This window comes from Schistocerca piceifrons, chromosome 3 (assembly GCF_021461385.2).
Source record: "Schistocerca piceifrons isolate TAMUIC-IGC-003096 chromosome 3, iqSchPice1.1, whole genome shotgun sequence".
NCBI classification, from domain to species: Eukaryota; Metazoa; Arthropoda; class Insecta; order Orthoptera; family Acrididae; genus Schistocerca; species Schistocerca piceifrons.
Genome location: NC_060140.1, coordinates 317231876 through 317252886, shown reverse-complemented (window position 1 = coordinate 317252886; position 21011 = coordinate 317231876). Strand labels below are relative to the sequence as shown.

Genomic DNA, 21011 nt, shown 5'->3' with positions numbered 1-21011 from the left:
GTGTACCCCGACCGGGACTCGAACCCGGGATCTCCTGCTTACATGGCAGACGCTCTATCCAGCTGAGCCACCGAGGGCACAGAGGACAATGAGACTGCAGGGACTATCTCGCGCACGCCTCCCGCGAGACCCACAATCTCGCCTTATATGTCCACTCACTATATTCGTAGTGTCCCTACCCAACACACTCATTACTCGTGGAAAACATTCTTACCAAGTCCCGTTAAGAGTTCGGATAATATGTGTGCATCCGCACAGAACAAGAAGGTCATGGCCGGCCTTGGGTAGGGACACTACGATTGTAGTGTGTGGTCATATAAGATGAGAATGTGGGTCTCACGGGAGACATGCGCGATATAGTCCCTGCAGTCGCACTATCCTCTGTGCCCTCGGTGGCTCAGATGGCTAGAGCGTCTGCCATGTAAGCAGGAGATCCCGAGTTCGAGTGCCAGTCGGGGCAGACATTTTCATCTGTCCCCGTTGATATATATCAACGCCCATCAGCAGCTGAAGGTATTAATATATAATTCTAATTATTAGAATTCTGGTTTAAAAAAAAATACTCTATCTAATCAAAAATATCCTGACCCAATATGTAACCCGAAACTGAGCGTTAGGGGTTGCGGGAGATGGATCCGCTAGTATGAAAGAAGTAAGAGGCTACTTTGTTGTCATTAGAGAACCGGTAACAACTACACTCCTGGAAATTGAAATAAGAACACCGTGAATTCATTGTCCCAGGAAGGGGAAACTTTATTGACACATTCCTGGGGTCAGATACATCACATGATCACACTGACAGAACCACAGGCACATAGACACAGGCAACAGAGCATGCACAATGTCGGCACTAGTACAGTGTATATCAACCTTTCGCAGCAATGCAGGCTGCTATTCTCCCATGGAGACGATCGTAGAGATGCTGGATGTAGTCCTGTGGAACGGCTTGCCATGCCATTTCCACCTGGCGCCTCAGTTGGACTAGCGTTCTTGCTGGACGTGCAGACCGCGTGAGACGACGCTTCATCCAGTCCCAAACATGCTCAATGGGGGACAGATCCGAAGATCTTGCTGGCCAGGGTAGTTGACTTACACCTTCTAGAGCACGTTGGGTGGCACGGGATACATGCGGACGTGCATTGTCCTGTTGGAACAGCAAGTTCCCTTGCCGGTCTAGGAATGGTAGAACGATGGGTTCGATGACGGTTTGGATGTACCGTGCACTATTCAGTGTCCCCTCGACGATCACCAGTGGTGTACGGCCAGTGTAGGAGATCGCTCCCCACACCATGATGCCGGGTGTTGGCCCTGTGTGCCTCGGTCGCATGCAGTCCTGATTGTGGCGCTCACCTGCACGGCGCCAAACACGCATACGACCATCATTGGCACCAAGGCAGAAGCGACTCTCATCGCTGAAGACGACACGTCTCCATTCGTCCCTCCATTCACGCCTGTCACGACACCACTGGAGGCGGGCTGCACGATGTTGGGGCGTGAGCGGAAGACGGCCTAACGGTGTGCGGGACCGTAGCCCAGCTTCATGGGGACGGTTGCGAATGGTCCTCGCCGATACCCCAGGAGCAACAGTGTCCCTAATTTGCTGGGAAGTGGCGGTGCGGTCCCCTACGGCACTGCGTAGGATCCTACGGTCTTGGCTTGCATCCGTGCGTCGCTGCGGTCCGGTCCCAGGTCGACGGGCACGTGCACCTTCCGCCGACCACTGGCGACAACATCGATGTACTGTGGAGACCTCACGCCCCACGTGTTGAGCAATTCGGCGGTACGTCCACCCGGCCTCCCGCATGCCCACTATACGCCCTCGCTCAAAGTCCGTCAACTGCACATACGGTTCACGTCCACGCTGTCGCAGCATGCTACCAGTGTTAAAGACTGCGATGGAGCTCCGTATGCCACGGCAAACTGGCTGACACTGACGGCTGCGGTGCACAAATGCTGCGCAGCTAGCGCCATTCGATGGCCAACACCGCGGTTCCTGGTGTGTCCGCTGTGCCGTGCGTGTGATCATTGCTTGTACAGCCCTCTCGCAGTGTCCGGAGCAAGTATGGTGGGTCTGACACACCGGTGTCAATGTGTTCTTTTTTCCATTTCCACGAGTGTAAATGCATCAGTCAGTAGAGTTCAGTAACTTCGAACGTGGACTAGTCACTGGATGGTACCTGAGTAACAAATCAGAGTTATCCGAATCGACTGTTGGTGATGTAATCGTGAAAAGGAAACGCGAATGAAGAACCACATTTAAACCAAGACCAGACAGACCTCATGCAGTGACAGGCATGGACCGTCCAGCACTGCGGAGGGTGGTCGTAGAAAATCGTACGAAATCAGCGGAAGGTATCACTCATGAGTCCCAATATGCTATCGAAGTTCAGTTAGCACAATGAGTGTCTCTGGGAACTTAAAAAGAATTGAGTGCAGTGATGGAGCAGCTCCTCATAAGCCACACATGCCAGTAGTCAATGCTAAATGGTGTTTGAGATGGTGGAAAGAGGACGTCACTGGACAGTGGATGACTGGGATTTGGAATGACGTATCACGCTATACCCTGTGGCAATCCGAAGGAAGGATTTGGAATCGGTGAGTGCCTGGAGAATCTTACCTGCCATCACGTATAATACCGACAGTGAAATGTGGAGAAGGTCGTAAGTAAAGTAAATAAAATCAAATAGCATTAATGGCTGGGAGACCCTAAAAGGGTCTAATTGGAAAGGCTCTCCGTATCCTCAGTGCCCGCAGGCACCTTTGCGTAGCGAAGCATGAGTATTGTGTGTGCAAATGTACCTGCCAAGTGTAGATGATTGTAATGGTGTGTGTAGTGTCATGTTCGTGCTGGAGAGCTTAAGAGAAGGCAGATGATGAAACCTGGTACCGGCACATAGCCTACCACTCTCGAAGAGCACCAACGGAGCCTAATGTCCCTATCCAACGGACGGGTCAACTTACACGATGTCGCATGCCCTCACTTCATGAAGCACTGGGGAGAGGTTTGGAATTGAATCCAGCACGCTGGTGCAAAGACTGGTCATCAGGAACTTTATGCCACCACCTTTCCTGTTCCCTCCGCCTTAGAGGCAAAGGGAAAACAATCAACAGCACGAGGTGTATCTGGACGGTCACCCATCCAGGTATGCCCAACCCTGATTAACTCCGGTGACCTTATGGGAACCGGTGTTCGACGGTGTTTGGTGTGGGAGCAGAGGTTTCTAGGTTAGGGTGTGGTTCCTTATTGCACTTAAGAAAATACTAAATGCAGAAGCATATGAACACATTTTACAGCAATGTGTACCGAGTTCAGAAGGGGAACAGTTTATTATTGTTAGAATCAGCACGACGATGAACCCTGTGATAAAGCAGCATCTGTGAGGCATTTGTCTGAGGACAACACTGTTGCTGAAACGGACTAACCTGCCCACATTCCCGGAATGTAACACCTTTGGATGAGTCAGGACGTCGACTTCGCCCCACAGCTCAGCGTCCAACATCACTGCTTTCGGCTCTTGAGGAAGAATGGGCTGCCATTCCTCCATAGGCACAAGCTTCGCCTGAGTTGCAGCAGTCCTGAAGAGTTGTGCGCTGCCAAAATCAGCACCGAGAGCAGTTATCCAGTTCTTCTCAAAACAGGCGAGCATGTATCAGAAATGCATCGCACAAAGAAGATGTGCTGGGACAGTGTCTGTCGTTTTGTATCAGATGTTAGAGAAAGGAAACTCCGGTACGACGCCTCGTCGCCAGCGGCATCATCATGATGATAGTCCGGTGGTGTCTGAATCGTATGACGGGTCATGAAAGCATCATTATTCGCCAAGGCCTAGGACTAAATATCTTAGCACCACCATTACGACAATGTCCTTGTTGAGGAATGTCTGATCAGTATACGTCATTCTGTTGCTGAATCGAGTTTCCCCTTCTTACCAGATAGGTAAGACTGTCGCCTTGCATTGTTCAACAGGTTTCTTAACTGTCTTCTTGAGGTAAACTATGTGGATCCTGTGGATTCGGGGCAGCACCTTGCCTCTGTGGAGACAGCAATAGACGGAAGAATAGCCAGCTTTCGGTAGTAACTCTCCCGGCTGGTGGTGGCAGTTTTGGTCGCAGGTCCAGACATCGAATCCTGTCGTTGCAGTTCCACGCCGATCCTCTAATGTGGGGGCGTTTTCAATATGAAATATCGTAATCACGCTCCAACGAATACTTTATCTTTTCATATTACGATGACTATTGATCTGAGAATAACTATCCATAGGTTTCGCGCTGAAATTCTCAACGACTACACATTGAATTAAAAACTCATAGTTATAGGAGGCCTAAATTTAAAAAAAAAAAAAAACTTTCTTCAGTACAGGAAGCCTACAGTTGTTAATTCTTTAATGAAACACTAGATACTTTATACACACAAGAAACGGTCATTTTCCTATTCCAGACTGTGATTTGGTATCATCACAGACGTAAAACCTCACATTGCCTATGAGAATGGATTCTTTGTTTATGTGCAACCTGTCCAGGTATTCTAGAAGAAAATGCGCATTTGTACGTTCGAAGATTATTAAAGGTAGCGCAGGTGTGAGGAGTACAGAAATTTTAAAATATCCTAACAAGTAGGTTTCAAGGTCTTACAAGATGGCTGAATAAGAAAAAATGTGAACTTACTAACACAAATAAATAATGCTTCCTTCAACAAAGGTATCAAAAATGGTACAAATGGCTCTAAGCACTATGGGACTTAACATCTGAGGTCATCAGTCCCCTAGATTTAGAACTACTTAAACCTAACTAACCTAAGGACATCACACACATCCGTGCCCGAGGCAGGATTCGAACCTGCGACCGTAGCAGCCGCGTGGTTTCGGACTGAAGCTCCTAGAACCGCTCGGCGGCTACCGCGGCCGGCTAACAAAGGTATTCGCTAGTAGCAACTTATTCTGTAATTGAAGGTTAATATAACAACATTGAACGGAAATAGAATGTGGACCATGACGAACCTGAGTAAAGGAACAACTGCAATGATGTGCTTAGAACTATGCTGAAAACTAAAGTGCTTAATGGGTGATGTTAGGCAGCTGCCCACACATAATGTAAAATTGAACTAGTTCATCTCTTTTCAAAATCTGTTGTTAAAACCTAGATACATCAATAAAATAAAAACAAAGTTAAGCGAACCCGTTCGTGTTTACGGGCTCACATTACCATGGTTTAGTGGCCTCAGCCACAGAGGTGGGTCGACTACATTATTTAGTTAGTCGCACATGGGTAGACTTTCAGTAACATCGCATCTTTCGGTTTCAGTTTAACGGTAAGGTATTCCATCTGTCTGAAATTCCGCAATCATAGCACAGAGAGTTTAGAACAAAGTGAATAACTTTCGCCTAGCACCATAAGAGCACTGATCCTACCGGAGACCCATTTTATGTTTGTCTGTACCGAAATTACATTTCTAATAACAAACAAGCTTTCCAGGTATGACCGTGTTCAGTACACGAAAAATACCTGCTGCCTACTACGTCTGCTGCGAGCCAATTACCTTGCAGCTCACCTGGACTTGTTCCTTTTAAATCATAAATTCTACTTCGAAGCGAAAAATGGAGAAACTGCTATCAAATAACACAAATTTTATGAAGAAACGAGAGTCGGCGTAATCCCAGACATGAGAAGTGCCAACGGGAGTGCCGAAGCACGACGTCTGCAGGAGAACTCCTTTGTGTGCCAATCTGCTGGCAGCTCAGTGCTCAACAATGTAATTGGCCGCTGGCTCCATAAAGGATGCGTGGAACGGCTCTACGTGCTGACCGAAGGCGCACGTCGTCCATTGGCTTCCAGTCGTTGCAGGCATCGAGGTCGCAATCGAAGCGTGAAGCTCACGCCCATACCAGACAAAGCAGACATGCGTCAGACACCCCTATATTTCTGGTTACAGTAGCTTTTATGTTTACTTTCTCTCATACAAATGATGTGCCAGAGATCTTGATAATGGAAATAGGTTGTAATTGATGTGAGGACCGTCAGCAAAGGAAGTATCTGCAACAAGTTAAAGAGTTCACAGTGAAATGCTCATTCAGTCGTAGTGAGGATGTCTGCGTACGACGTGTCTTATTCTGGATCAGTATGTTCTCCTTCCATTGGAATTCGATCACCACAAGATAATTGTCACAGATGAGGCAAATAGACTCGCCGCACAACGCTTAAGATACTTGTAGCGTCGATCCTTTTTTCTGCCGACACTTTCACGCAAAGTGTCGACGAGAAAACGATGCCAAGTGAATGCCAAGTTCCAACAAGTTCTTGCTATCTTGTGAGATGAAAACTAAAACCCTGTGCGGGTTTCTTTAGGGGCGTAATGAGGCGATAAAATATTTTATCTTTGTCTGCCGATCGCTGTTTTTTTTATTTCAAAATTACTGGTCATGTGCCGTAGTTACAGTCACCTGTCGTAATGGAATTGTCAGTTGACTGTCATATACTCAGATGCCCGAAACTGCCAATTTTCAAATAAAAAACAGCGATCGATAGGCAGAAAAAATAGCGCAGTTTTGTATAAATAAGGATAGCAGATAAATCCCTTGTGACGAATATGTCCAGTTTCTACTTTTTTTTTAGGTTTCAACGTCTTGCTGATAGTGAGGTCATTGGAAAAGTATTATAACACGACATTGGCAAGTTTGGTAATAGAGTATCGGCCGCTTCGTTGTAGAAACTATTTTGTAATCTGCGTCAAAATGTTTTTGAGGTACCACGCCAAAACGAAACCAAAACAGCCAGAAGCGCCGTGATAAGACGTTGGACTCGCTGTCTGGCGGACACGGACGTAGATTTTCAGCAGTTTACTGAACGTGCTTGAAGGAAAGGCCAAGATGTGTCACTAACAACTTTAGATTTCCAGAAATATTATGACGTTGATCATCACAAGTGGCCTCTAATCGAACTATGTGCATATGGAATGTGCGACTGGAGTCGTCATTTCCAGTCAGAGAGGTCACAATTCGTACGTATTGATTCTCATTTGAAGTGGTATGAACACACAAACAGAATGTCATTAGTATGTTATGCACTTAGAGTCCTGTCATCAATGTGTAAATGCCAATGTCTTTTAGTTACATACTGTTCATATGTACACTCAGTTCTTAGTATGGAATTGTTTTGTGGAAAACAAATGCACAAATCTGAATATTGTTTTCAATCTACAGAAAAGGGCCACAAGAATAATAACCAAAAATAGTCCTCGAGATCATTGTAGAGATCTGTTCAAAACAATGGGCATTTTAACTACAAAATTTCTGTACATTTGCCAAGCAGCTGTACGCATAAAAAATGACGTTCATAATTGTTGCACAAACAGCTCTATCCACGGCCATGCAACAAGAACTATACTGAGCTTACATTTACCATGAAAGATTAAACATAAAACTCAAACCATCCTTTTCTGCCATGTTATAAAAATGTACAGTACTCATAAACTGCCCAAGGAGATTAAAGAGATAACAAAAACACGCTTATTTAAAAAGGCAGCTAAAAATGTCTGAAGAGCAATACACTCTATACTTAGATAACGTAGAGTAGAGGTTTAGTTACAAGGGAAGACATACAAATAATAATGACGACAGAAAAAATATATTTTTCCACATAGCACTCTCACATTATAATTTTTCCTTCTTTCTTCTGTTTAGGAAAACTTAATTCCCAAAGCTAAGCAATGTATAATACAAACATCTTATCCTCTTGCTGAACTCAACATCAACATCTCACTCATTATACAGGGATGCTAGCTAAGTTTTTCTGGTTAGGGATTGGGAAGTTGCGATCCACAGAATGGCAATCAGACATTGTCGCTATAGTCCTAACATCAGTTAATAGTTGTTGTAGTATAACATTTTGAAACAACGTGTTTAGTGTATGTCTTTTGTGCAGCATCTGAAAGTGAGAAATGAATGAACAATGTTGTACTGACCTTTTACTTTATGAAATAACTTCTTTGTTAAACAGTATTGTATACCAGGGTCAAACTCAATGAGGTAGCAATGTTTTAAACAAACTGGCCTTGTCTTCGTGAGGATGGGGGCTCCAGTCTTCTACAGGCCATCCTGATTTCGTTATCCGTGGTTTCCCTAAATTACCTCAGGCAAATGCCGGGACGGTTCCTCCTATAATGCCACCCTTTTCAAACTAGACGTGTAAGTATGTAAATGTCTGTGTATCGATGAATCATGTTATTTTCGTTCTTCTTAAATTGTAATACCCAGACGTTTCTAATATCTTTGTGAAAGTGATCTATGGACGAGTAAAACTACTACTACTACTGCTGCTGCTGCTACTACTACTACTACTACTAAATACGAAGAAATAACCGTCGTGCTAAAATAAGAGAAATTAGGGTATTCAGGTGTTTCATTTTTTCCACGTGCTGTTCGAGAGTGAAGCGCTGGAAAAATAATCTGAAAGTTGTCCAGTGCTCCGTCTGCCAAACACTTAAGTATACGGTTCTAGGCACTACAGTCTGGAACCGCGCGACCACTACGGTCGCAGGTTCGAATCCTGCCTCGGGCATGGATGTGTGTGATGTCCTTAGGTTAGTTAGGTTTAAGTAGTTCTAAGTTCTAGGGGACTGATGACCTCAGAAGTTAAGTCCCATAGTGATCAGAGCCATTTGAACCATTTGAACTTAAGTTTAAACTGGAGAGTAATCGTCGACGGGACGCTAAAACTAATTTTTCTTCCTTCCTTCTTTCCGAATTGGCACAATTCGAGAGTCTCAATCATTGAACATCGTCGTTCGATGTTGTATATCTCAAAAGGAATTGACATTTAAACCAAAAAAGTAATAACAGATAATTTCATGCAACAAACATGTCAACTACAACATTAGGTAGGAATGTAGTTTCATTGGTTCTTGAGAATGTTGAGGACTCCTTACAGACATTTTGTTCGCTTTTGACATTGAATGATGCTTAAGTAAGAGCCACCATTACGTAGATTTTAATTTACTACGTCCAATTTTTTGATCTTTTTTATTTATTGCTATTTCATTAAATTAACGTATCCCATGGGACTATGGGAGCCAAAACTAGGAAGTTACATTAGTTGTTATTTAGTCACTCAGACACAGTGTGTAGACGACCGCTACGGTCGCAGGTTCGAATCCTGCCTCGGGCATGGATGTGTGTGATGTCCTTCGGTTAGTTAGGTTTAAGTAACTCTAAGTTTAGGGGACTGATGAACTCAGATATTAAGTCCCATAGTGCTCAGAGCCAGAGCCACAGTGTGGAGAGTTTTTTATTTTGTCCTACGGTATGCCTCTACGTTCTATTAAGGAACCCTCGGTAGGACCACTACATGAAAGGGAGGTATGTTAATTCTCTCCTTAGCTGTCATTCAGTACACCTTCAGCCCTATGTTTGTATCTAGAGGTCCTGGCTTCATGTTCGGAGAGAGGGGGCATTTCGTTATGCTGTCATCGATGACCTTGTAGCTTGATGACGTCATATGAGATCAATGACCTCAAATGCAGACCTTATTCAATTTTTTTTTAAATTTAATGGTGGAGGAGGAACGAATTTTGGTTGAACGAGAGTAAATGTATCAACTTTGCCCAAATATGAGAGAAATACTGACATCATATATTGCACTATAAGCTTGTGGTGGCAATCACAGAACATAAATAAATAGCTTTTCCCATCTACCTTACATGTTGGAGCACTAAATTGTGAGAAAGGTCTCAGTTAATTCAGAAAATTCAATATAACTCTCTCTGGGCTGCTACTGTTCTCTGGAGAGGTATCATGACTCAGCTACTCATGTCTATGCTTCTGCAGGGCATCCGTTCCTCAAAAAACGCTTTCATGTAACAAATGTCTGCAATAGATCTTTTTTCAGTCAAAACACTCGGCATAGTATCTATATACACTGAGATGACTAATGTCATGGCATGCCCTCTAATATCGTGTCGGACCTCCTTTCTCCAGGCCTACTATAGCAACTCGACGTGGCACGGACTCAACAAGTCGTTGTGTAAGTCCCCTGCAGAATAACTGAGCCATGCTGTCGCTATAGTTGGGCGTAACTGCGAATGTGTTGCTACTACAGAATTTTGGACATGAACTGACCTCTCAATTATGTCCCATAAATGTTCGATGGGATTGTTGTCGGGCGATGGGAGTGGCCAAATCGCTTGTTCGAATTGTCCAGAATTTTCTTGAATCCAGTCGCGAACAATATTGTGGACCGGTGAAGTGGCACATAGCCATCCATTGAAATTACATCGTTGTTTGCTGCAAATGTTCTCCAAGTAGCCAAACATAATAATTTCCAGTCAATTATCAGTTCATTTGGACCAGAGGACCCAGTTTTTCCACGTAAGCACAGCCCACACCATTATGGAGCCACCACTAGCTACCACATTGCCTTGTTGACAGCCTGGGTCCAATGCTTCGTGGGATCTCCGCTGCACTCGATCCCTACCATTAGCTCTTACCAACTGAAATCGGAACTCATCCGACCAGGCCACTGTTCTCTAGTTGTTAAGTGTCCAGCTGATATGGTCACGAGCCCACGAGAGACGCTGCAGGCAATGTCGCTCTGTTAGCAAAGGCCCTCGCGTAGGTCGTCTGCTGCTATAGTCCAATAGCGCCAAATTTCACCGCACTGTCCGTCCATCGTACATTCCAAAATGATTTCTACGGTTATTTCACGCAGTGTTGCTTGTTTGTTAGCACTGCCAAAAAACGCGAACGCCCCTGCTCTCCGCCGTTAAGTGAAGGTCGTCGGCCACTGCGTTGTCCGTGGTGAGAGGTAATGCCTGAAATTTGGCATTCTGGACACGCTGTTGATGCGGCTGGTCCCGGCGGAGGTTCGAGTCCTCCCTCGGGCATGGGTGTGTGTGTTTGTCCTTGGGATAATTTAGGTTAAGTAGTGTGTAAGCCTAGGCCACGGATGACCTTAGCAGTTAAGTCCCATAAGATTTGACACACATTTGAACATTTGAATTATTGGCAGCGGACGGTGGTGCAGTGACAGAACGTTGCATAGTCTGATGAATCCTGACACCTTATTCATCATGCCGATGGGAGGGCGCGAATCCGTCGTCTTCCAACGGAACAACTTGGCACCTGTACTGCGGGACTGAGACAAACTGGCGGCGGCTCCATTAAGCTCCGGGGAACACTCATGTGGGCATCAGTGGGTCCAGTGGAGCTCGTGGAAGGCACCATGATCGCCAATGAGTACTGTACACTGGTTGTAACTCACGTACACCCCTACATGCTTCACAAAGGTAGTGGCATTTTTCATCAGGATAATGCGCCATGTCACGAGGCCAGGAGTGTGATGGAGTGGCTCAAGGAACACAATGGCGATTTCCAGTTGTGCTGATCCCCCAAATCGCCAGATCTGTACTCAGTCGAACTCATCTGGGATTTGCCTCGACGTGGCATCTGAGTTCATCGCCCTCCTGCCCGGAATTTATGGGAATCTGGTGACATGGATGTGCGGATGTGGTGCCAGTTCCCTCCAGCGACCTACTAAGTGCCCATTGGTTCCAAGTCACGACGCGTCGCCTCTGTTATTCGTGCCAGAAGTGGACATACTGGCTATTAGGTAGTCGGTCATAGCGTTCTGGCTGATCATTGAATATTTAATGTAGTGACCGGTTTCGGTCTTCCATCAGGCCATTTTTTACTCTGTAAACAAGAGTATTACATATTTAAGTGGTCGAGGAATGGATCCAGTCATAGAAGTAAAATAACATAAAATAAATGGCTGGTACACCCTTGATGACAGCAGGAATCGACTGCGTGTGGGAGGTCGCCCTGGTGGCGTGTGGAACGCTGCTGAGTAGAGGTCAATCGCTCGTGGCTTTATAGCGGAAGCTCCGCCCACAGCCTCCTGCATAACGTCACCAATAGCCAGTCGTAGAGAGCCGTTACTGTAATCTGCGGGAGCTGTTTGTAAACGTGCGTTGTTATAAGTTAACGTCACAGAAATAAAACATAGAAAAAGCAATTAAGGACATCATGAATATACATAAATGACGTAATTATAAATTATTCTTAAACAGAGGACGTCTTGTCCAATGCCGTTGGCGCATTTCAATATTTGCTGCCCTCCACAGGTGCTTACATCAACGTGAGCGTGGCAGAGGTGGTTGATAAGATGCTAACTGGTTACCACGGAGACGAATGTCAGTCGAAATCACGGCCGAGGTTGAGATGCTCTGCCGTCAGCGAAAGACGTTGCGGCACCCAATTGGGAGCGGTATGGAAGTCGATGAGCACTGCCTTCAGTTATAGATGCTATAGAGTTATCTGCGACTGTACTTTACGAATACATAAGCGCTTAGTTGCCGTTGTACAATTATGGCAAAACAGCTGCGAAATTGTCGTTTACGACGCCACGCCATTTTATACAAACGAAATGTCTTAAATACGGAGTACAAATAGCAGCACACATTTTGAGCAGATGAGAAACATTACGTACGATGAGGTTGAGGTTGAAGAGTTAAAATCAATATTAACTTAAAAGAAACAACAAAGCTGAGAACAGCAGTATCACAGCGTTAGCTAACAAGCGGTGTGTAGTCATTAAATGCTATATTCGTCAACATAAATGTACTAGCGAGAGTAGACAACTAAAATCTATAACAGAAAATTACTAAACAAAAAATATGAAATATTTACAAGAAATACTAGACTGTAACGTCATTTTTTTTAAAATGTGGTGATATTTTGAACAAGTAGCACAGGCAGTGAGCGCAAAGCCCACGATGATCAACCTTTGTTTACATAACAGTCCAAAATACGTTTGTGGGTGTCGCATACCCATATGAAAATTTTATCGCAACCCAAATAATAAGCCACAATCTCTTATGTAAGTAATGCATTGCGTATAACCTGTGGCACAAGTGTTAATGTAGAGGAGGGGAATATATTCTGTCGTCTGCAATAAGTGTGCTTGTTTGACAGGTTAAAAATATTTATGACCAAGCTTTAGGTATCCAGATGGTAGACCGTCGTTACCGGTCTCTAGCTTCATCTACCGCCGCTGTCGGCTCCCCTTGTTTAAGGATTGTTGATACTCGAAGCTTCCATCGCGTCCTTGTACGTCCCATCGCGCTTTTTACAGCAGGTTTAGAATGGAGGTCTCGATTACAAAGGGTCTTTCAGCTCAAAAGATGTGATTGTGACTCTACTGCCCTAATATTCGGTCAATGTAAGGATTTCCAAATCGCTGATGCAGATCTACTTGCGTTCTTCGTTTCCATTTACCTTCCATGGCATTGTAGATGGTATTTTAGAACCATAAAGTATAAATCGTACTTAGTTGTTATCTCAACAGAATCTTGGACTCATACACTGGATTAATAAACATTATCGAAACATTTCTGTTATTTGATATATGCTTTGAAGCTCTGTACAAATATTTGGTCTGTAGCTATGTAGTTCATATGCAACGGCTTCAGAGAACTTACTTATTTAGAGTTCGCTGATCATTCTTCATGTTATTCGACCCACCACAACAAAGTTATTTTCAGGCAGACATCGTTTCCCAACTTTCAGGGCTCTCTTTCTGTCTGCAAGGGTTTCCCTCTAACTCACATGGATAGCGCGACCAAATGTCACTGTTACATGTTTCTTTTTTTATTTTTCTTTTTTTAGCCATTAGCCAACCTTTAACCTTTTCATCTCAAAGAAGCACTTGTAGCCTACGTCCTCAATTATTTGCTAGATGTATCCTAATCACTGTCTTGTTCTACAGTTTTTAGACTCTACAGTACTCTCTAGTACCATGGAAGTTATTCCCTGATGTCTTAACAGATGTCCTATTATCCTCTCCCTTCTTCTTGTCAGTGCTTTCCATACATTTCTTTCCTCAGCAATCGTACGGAGAACCTTCTCATTACTTACCTTATCAGCCCATCCAGTTTTCAAAATTCTTCTGTAGCACCACATCTCAAATTCTTCTATTCTCTGCTACTCCGTTTCTTCCGCAGTCCATGTCTCATTGACATACAACGCTGTACTCAGAAATTAAGACCTATGTTTGATACTGGCAGTCTTTCCTTGGTCAGGAATGCCCTTTTCGCCAGTGCTAACCTGCTTTTGATGTCCTCCTTGCTCCGTCCGTCATGAGTTGTTTTGCTGCCTAGGCAGCAGAATTCCTTAACTTTAACTATTTTATGATCACTAATTGCGATGTCATGTCTCGCTACTCTCATTTCTGCTACTTCTCATTACTTTCGTCGATTTACTCTCAATTCGTATTCTGTACTCACTAGACTGTGCATTTCATTCAAACAGATCCTGTAATTCTTTTTCACTATCACCGAGGATAGCAATGTCATCAACGAATCTTATCATTGATATCCTTTCACCTTGAATTTTGATTCCACTATTGAACCTTTCTTTTATTTCCATCATTGCTTCTTCGACGTATAGACTGAACAGTAGGGGTGAAAGACTAAATACCCGTCTCACACCATTTTCAGTCCGTGCACTTCGTTCTTGGTCTTCCACTCTTATTGTATTATAAATTCCTTTAAAATTCCATTGAGGATTCTGATATCGATTGGTATGCCTGCGGTTATTTCTGTACGTCGTATTTACGTGCTGAGGCAATGTTAAAATTTTCCTTGTTTATGAAATTCCATAAAGTATGCAAAGAAATGGGAGGTAAAGCCGTAAAAGTGGGACTGTAGTTAGATATTATCTTTCAATTGTGTATTGTTGCTGAAAAGGAACTCCTTCTGGTATCAAAAGCACTGGCAATCCCTTATACATGAATATCCAATCGTTCACTAAATGTGATGAGTCCAATAAACGGTAAACACGACGGCTGAAAAAACATTGCTTCTCCCATTTGAAGTTAAGACCCATCCCTCCATCTGTTTATCAACGAGTGTCGAGGCTAAAATTGAGATCTTAACAACATCAAAAGTTATGAGAATTCCATAATCCGCAGTGCTGAAATGAAAATTCAGTACAGCAAGTTACGGACAATCAACTTGTTACTCTACTTGTTAGCAAAAAATAAACGGATTAATTGTAACACTGACTATCTGTTCTTACGTTTCATGTCACATATTGTATGGCCTATCAACTAAATTGGAAGCTCCATGAGTCAGTTAATAGGTATTTGTGATGCTCACCGCCTAACAAAGAACTGAGGCATCCAGAAATTGTCGGATGCCAGTGAACTTAGTACAAGTACACGAAATCGGCTGGTATGTAAATGACACCAGTTGCGGCTCTCTGTGACAGATACAACAGCCACCAGTGTACATTTGAGTTGTTCTTGTTTAGTGCTGTTAACAGACTTGGTAGGATATAAAAGGAGCTTGAACAGAGTCCGATGTTGAGTGAAGGACACGCAGATGCCCTGTTATCGTTTGAGACTGCGTTTGCAGCACCTGACAGAGTTTGAAAGTAGGCTCATTATGGTTCTCCATTTGGCCGGCTGGTCGAATCGTGCAGTATGCAGATTTGTGGGAGATTCAGATGTGACATGTTCGACTGCATGCGAACGTTTAAAGTATTCAAATGTATGTGAATTCCGAGGGGACCAAACTGCTGAGGTCATCGGTCTCTAGACTTACACACTACTTAAAATAACTTAAATTAACTTTTGCGAAGAACAACACACAAACATCCGGCGGGAGGGGCCGTGCAATCCATGGCATGGCGTCTCAAACCGCGCGGCCACTCCGCGTGGCCATGCGAACCTGAGGACAGGCATACCCGTCATCAAGGTCTTTTTTTTTTTTTTTAGCACATCAGACTTTATTACGAACCCGTGACGTTACTGACTGGTCTTTTTTTCACAAAAACATAAACAAAAATTGCTAGTTTACAATGAAATTACATAAATAAGGTAACAGATAATTGCAGTCATAAATTACAGCACTCATAGATTGAGGAATGATATTCAGTCTTCAGCAGTAGCGCACATTTAGCACCTTCACTGTCGCCTTCAACTGGTGGCGGTTGAGCATGCACATTTTCTTCTTCTGTTGCCTGGGGTTCCTCATCATCATTTCCCAGACCCAAATTAATCATCCAGTAAATCCTTGATGTGTGTTCCTTCCAGGGTAAATTACGTGGACAGAAGAGCAGACTCGAACAGCGACATCGCAAAATCCTTCACTGCCTTGTTATTTTTGTCAGTTCCAGCCTTCTAAACGCATCCTTAGCGAGTTCAAGATCTTCCTTTATAACAGACACCAGATGTTTGCCGCCATATTCTTGCATCTGCAGTACTACTGATTTATTTTTCATATGTGAGTTACAGGTGAGGTTAGGGTCGGGAACGTGACCCAAACCATACCCTCTCCACGAGGAATCCACGTGTTCCTAACCTATGCCCATTCTGTTGAAGACAATTCAAAGCATGTTACCATATTTCTTCAGTGTTTTCCGAATTTATTTTCCATATACATCTTGTATTCAATATGTTCATCGCTCCTAATATTGTTAAAAATGTAACTTGTATATTTGCCCATTAACCAAATCACTGCATTATATTTTGCCTGAGGGTAGTAACTTTCTTCTGGTCTGAAGAAAATATAAGTCGGTACATTGATTGCTGAAGTTCTTATTATTTGAGCAATTTTCTCCCTGGCCCACCTCCAGTTGATAATCCGATCTCCACATGTGTACCGATGAGGCACACTATCAACGACGTTGAAATTTCTGCAGAGGTTAGTGTCACTTATGGCAAAGAGACGCTCGTTAGTGATGATGTTATTGACTACCTTGTACCACGCTGTTCTCACGTCACACAAAGAACATCACTATTGGTGTTTTTCCAGACCACATTCCATGCTATTCCATCATATTTAGTTTCTATGTTATTTTTCCTTTCATGTTTCCGCCTTTCAGCTAAAATCGCCTTTGCTGTAACGTTTTTGGAGTTTAAAAGCTTTTTGCTGAGGTAGCTTAGTTCGAGATAATACTCCCTAATATGTTTTAGTCCAAAACTTATCTTTTGTATATTTATCGGCTGCTCTACACGTTCTGTCGTGACAATGTCGTCACATTATGCTCCATGTTCGTTTGACATACAGTGCCATCGCTTTAGACTTGATGTCCCATTCTTCCATTGCTTGGATCCAAAACTGCTGTCTTTACCGGGACTCGAAACAACTTCCCTTACCACAAAAACTTTGATAAGGTGGACATGATCGTCTTCGCCACCAATGATGGAATGGGGAGAACCTGTGCCATGTAGTAGGCCTTGGATAAAATATACGTGTTGATAGACAGTATTCTCTGGAACTGGTCTACACTACGTTGACTGTTTTCAGTCAAAGCTCCCTTGATTTTTCTTGCCACCTCCCGCCAATTTATTGCTATCATTTTTAAAAGGGAAGTTGTCAATGCTACAACAGCCTCTCGCCACCACAAGGTGCAGGGAGGGGGGGGGCGAGGGGAGGGGAGGGGGAAGGAATCGCTGTATTGTGCATCAAACACATCGTACGCCCTCTACATCTTCGCCTGCCATCAGAGAACAAGTAATGGACTCCGACACCACTAGTCAAAGTATAGAAGCAACCGGTCCAAGGAATTACCATCACATGCGCAGGCTGCCATTAACACCATAACACAAACAGCTGCGTTGGTATATCTTCAGGCCACGAGACCGCAAACGGTACGTCATGGACATTCTGCGTCCTTACGTTTTACCTCTCATATGACACTATGTATTGCCATTTTTCATTAGGACAACGCTCTTTCACACGAGGCACGTGACTCTGTATACTGTCTGCGTGATGTAGAGGTACTCCCGTGACCAGTAAGATACCCATATCTGTCCTCGATAGAACATGTGTGGGACCGGCTCGGATATCAAGTGTGTCCCAATGAAAATAGCCAGGATATCAACGGTCAGTTACAACAGATGTAAGCGAGCTTGTCTGAGGAGAAAGTAAAACGGCTTTATGACAACCATGCCAGCCGAAGCACTGCATGTATCCAGGTCAGAGGGGATGCAACATCACGCTATTATATGGGCTCATATTGCCATGTTATCACTGAAATAAGATCACATACCCTCTCAACCAGTAACGCTAGAAAACTGTAATGTTGTACAGGAAGATCTGAAGAGGATCAACGACGCTTGGTGCAGGGATTGGAAGTTAACCATCAACATAACTTTAACGTATTGCATGTATATAAGCAGGAAGACCCGTTATTGTGTGATTACACAACTGCCGAACAACCGGTGGAAGCAGCAACGTCTATTAAATATTTGAGAGTATCTGTACGGAGCAATATAAAGTAAAACGACTAAATAAAACGACTCTAGGAAAGGCGAATGTCACACTGAGTTTCATTGGAAGTATCTTCATCTGGTGTAGTCCACTCACGAGAAGCAGCTTACAAGACCATCGTTCAACCGATACTTGACTATAGCTCTCCAGTCTGAAACCCTTAGCGGAGAATATTGAATGAGAGAATTGAAAAAGTCCTATGAAGAGCAGCGCGTTTCGTCTCAGGTTGTTTTAGTTAGCGGGAGAGAACCATGGAGATACTCATCCTACTCCATGTGTAGCAGGATCCAATAAAAAAAGTAATTAAATTATAGCAAAATGGCTACTAAAGAGATGTTATGAAATTATATAAATGAGAGTATACGTCTATATTTAAACGGGTTGAATTGGAAGTTGTGATACCTGTGGATATAGTCCTACAATACCATGACTTAGTTCCCAGTCGCAGCATAATTAAACCGAATTCCTACAGAGAACCGTGGCAAGGCGCCTCACACCGCACGGCTACCTCGCTCGGCTCTTATTTTGTCGAAGAGGCGATGACGTATGAATTGTTCGTCGGATCCTGTGTAAAACTTCGATCGCCGTGCAGTTACATTGACTTCATTTCCTTGTTGCAGAATTCTTGTTCTGTAAGGCTCCTTTAGAACACAACATGAAATAATTTGTGACACGCATTTGTATCCTCTGTAACTCACTTATTATTTCACTTCATGGAAGTAAACACTTTTAACGTTAACTTCAGAACAGAACGCACAATTGCAATTATACATAATACGAGGCGACATTGCTTCCAGTCTGCGTACTGCCCCGCTAACTGACAAACTTACGACTGACAGTCCGAGACGTCTGCCTAGTCTCAACAACCACAACCAGAAAAGCTCAGCTCAGAGATATACCTATCTTATTCAAAGACTACTAGTAACTCGTTCTTAACCCATGACAGCACGGTTTTCTCTGACATCCTGACACTCAAGTTGAATATATCTATATACTATTTCAGATTATGTAATTTAATTACATTTCATTCGGAAAATAAAAGTATTTAAAGGAAGAATTGCGTAGACATTTTGTCCTTCAGGTCCAGATAATTATTTCTTGTCATTGCGACTTGAAGTCCCACTTCAAGTGCCAGACGCTACAAGACAGAGGTTGCGCATCATGGTGTGGTTTATTGTTAAAATTCCGAGAGTGTGCTTTCCTAAAATATTCAATCGACGTGTAGCTTCCTGTTACATATATCTCGCGGAAAGACCGTGAAGGTAATATTAGCGAGATAAAAACTCACAGGTAGCCTTAACAATATTCTTCCCAACTGTAACTCCCGATTGGGACGGGAAAGAGCAGAATGACAGTGGTCTATAAACTACCCACCACACACACACACACACACACACACACACACACACACACTAAGGGCGTGTCCGAAGTGTAGATGAAAGTGTTTCTTACTCTTTCATACCAGTCGCACTTTAATGCACTTTTGAACTTACCGGAACAGTGTTGCTTTCGAGACTTCCGCTTACTTTTCAACGTTTACGATCGTTTATTTCACTGGTCGCTGAATGCACATTACTATCTGCATTCTGACTTATCATCGGTGCGTATTATGATAGTCTCTTCACGTCTCTTCGGAGTACTTAGTACTTCAAACGTGCGCTTGTGCTTGCTATACAAGATGACTGGCACTCATGCGAAATGGGTAGCATTTGTCTGTATGCGAATGATGTCTACGAGTCGATACGCCGCATGCACAGTGAGTCATTGCTCTGCAGCCATTGGAATGTACATTGACTGACAGTACAAGCTCAGAACCCGATTTCTCTTGTACATGCGACAGGCTTAAGTGTATAGAAAAGTCTCTACATAGGACTGTCAAGAACTGACTGGAACGAAGAACAAGGCGTACTCAACGCGCAAACAATAAAAAGAGCAGCAAAAATAAGATAAATTTATGTCTAATTTTTGACATAAAGTAACAGCAGGAAATAATTTGCTTCGATCAGTAGTTTATGGAAATCACTAAGCAGTTCCTACGAGGGTGAGTCAAATGAAAACCTTAAATTTCTAATAACAAGTCGAAATTTCGCGCCGTTATCCTGTAACTTGGTAAGCGTGCTACAAACAGCGTGCAGAATGGCCTGAAGGTGGCAGCATAGTGCCGATGCACATATACCGTAGCATTATCAGTACAAACATGGCCGCCCCACTTGTGACTTGCACCAGGGAAGAACAGCGTTCTGTTATTCGGTTTTTGCGTGGTGAAGGTGTGAAACTTATTGAAATTCATCGACGAATGAAGGTTCAGTACGGTGATGCGTGTTTGTCACAGCAGCAGGTCTACGAATGGAGTAGGAAGTTCACAAATGGTGTGACTTCGGTGGAAGATGCTCCTCATCCAGGTCAGGCACAACGAGTTGTGACTCCACAGAATATTGAAGCAGTTGAAGCCGTAGTGAAGGAAAACCGCGGAGTGACGCTGAATGACATTGCACCATGTTTACAGATTAGTCATGGGTCAGCACACCGCATTGTGCACTATGCGCTCCAGTTTCACAAAGTGTCTGCAAGATAGGTGCCACGGCAGCTGACTCCTGAAATGAGGGAACGACGTGTTGACGCTTGTGAAGAACTTCTTCGGTGCTTTGAACGCGATGGTGATGGCTTCCTTGCAAGAATCGTTACTGGGGATGAAACCTGGGTTCACTTCCACTAAACGGAAATGAAGAGACCGAGCAAGGAATGG

At 43.7% G+C, this 21011-nt stretch overlaps 1 protein-coding gene and 1 non-coding gene across 2 annotated transcripts in view; one reads left to right on the top strand and one right to left on the bottom strand.

The window, feature by feature from the left end:
- The window catches only part of LOC124790139, a 302687-nt gene that overhangs the window by 184699 nt on the left and 96977 nt on the right, over positions 1-21011 (top strand). The window lies entirely within an intron of this gene.
- Trnat-ugu lies at positions 4-78 on the bottom strand. Its single transcript has one exon. It is a non-coding gene; the product is annotated as a tRNA-Thr (tRNA).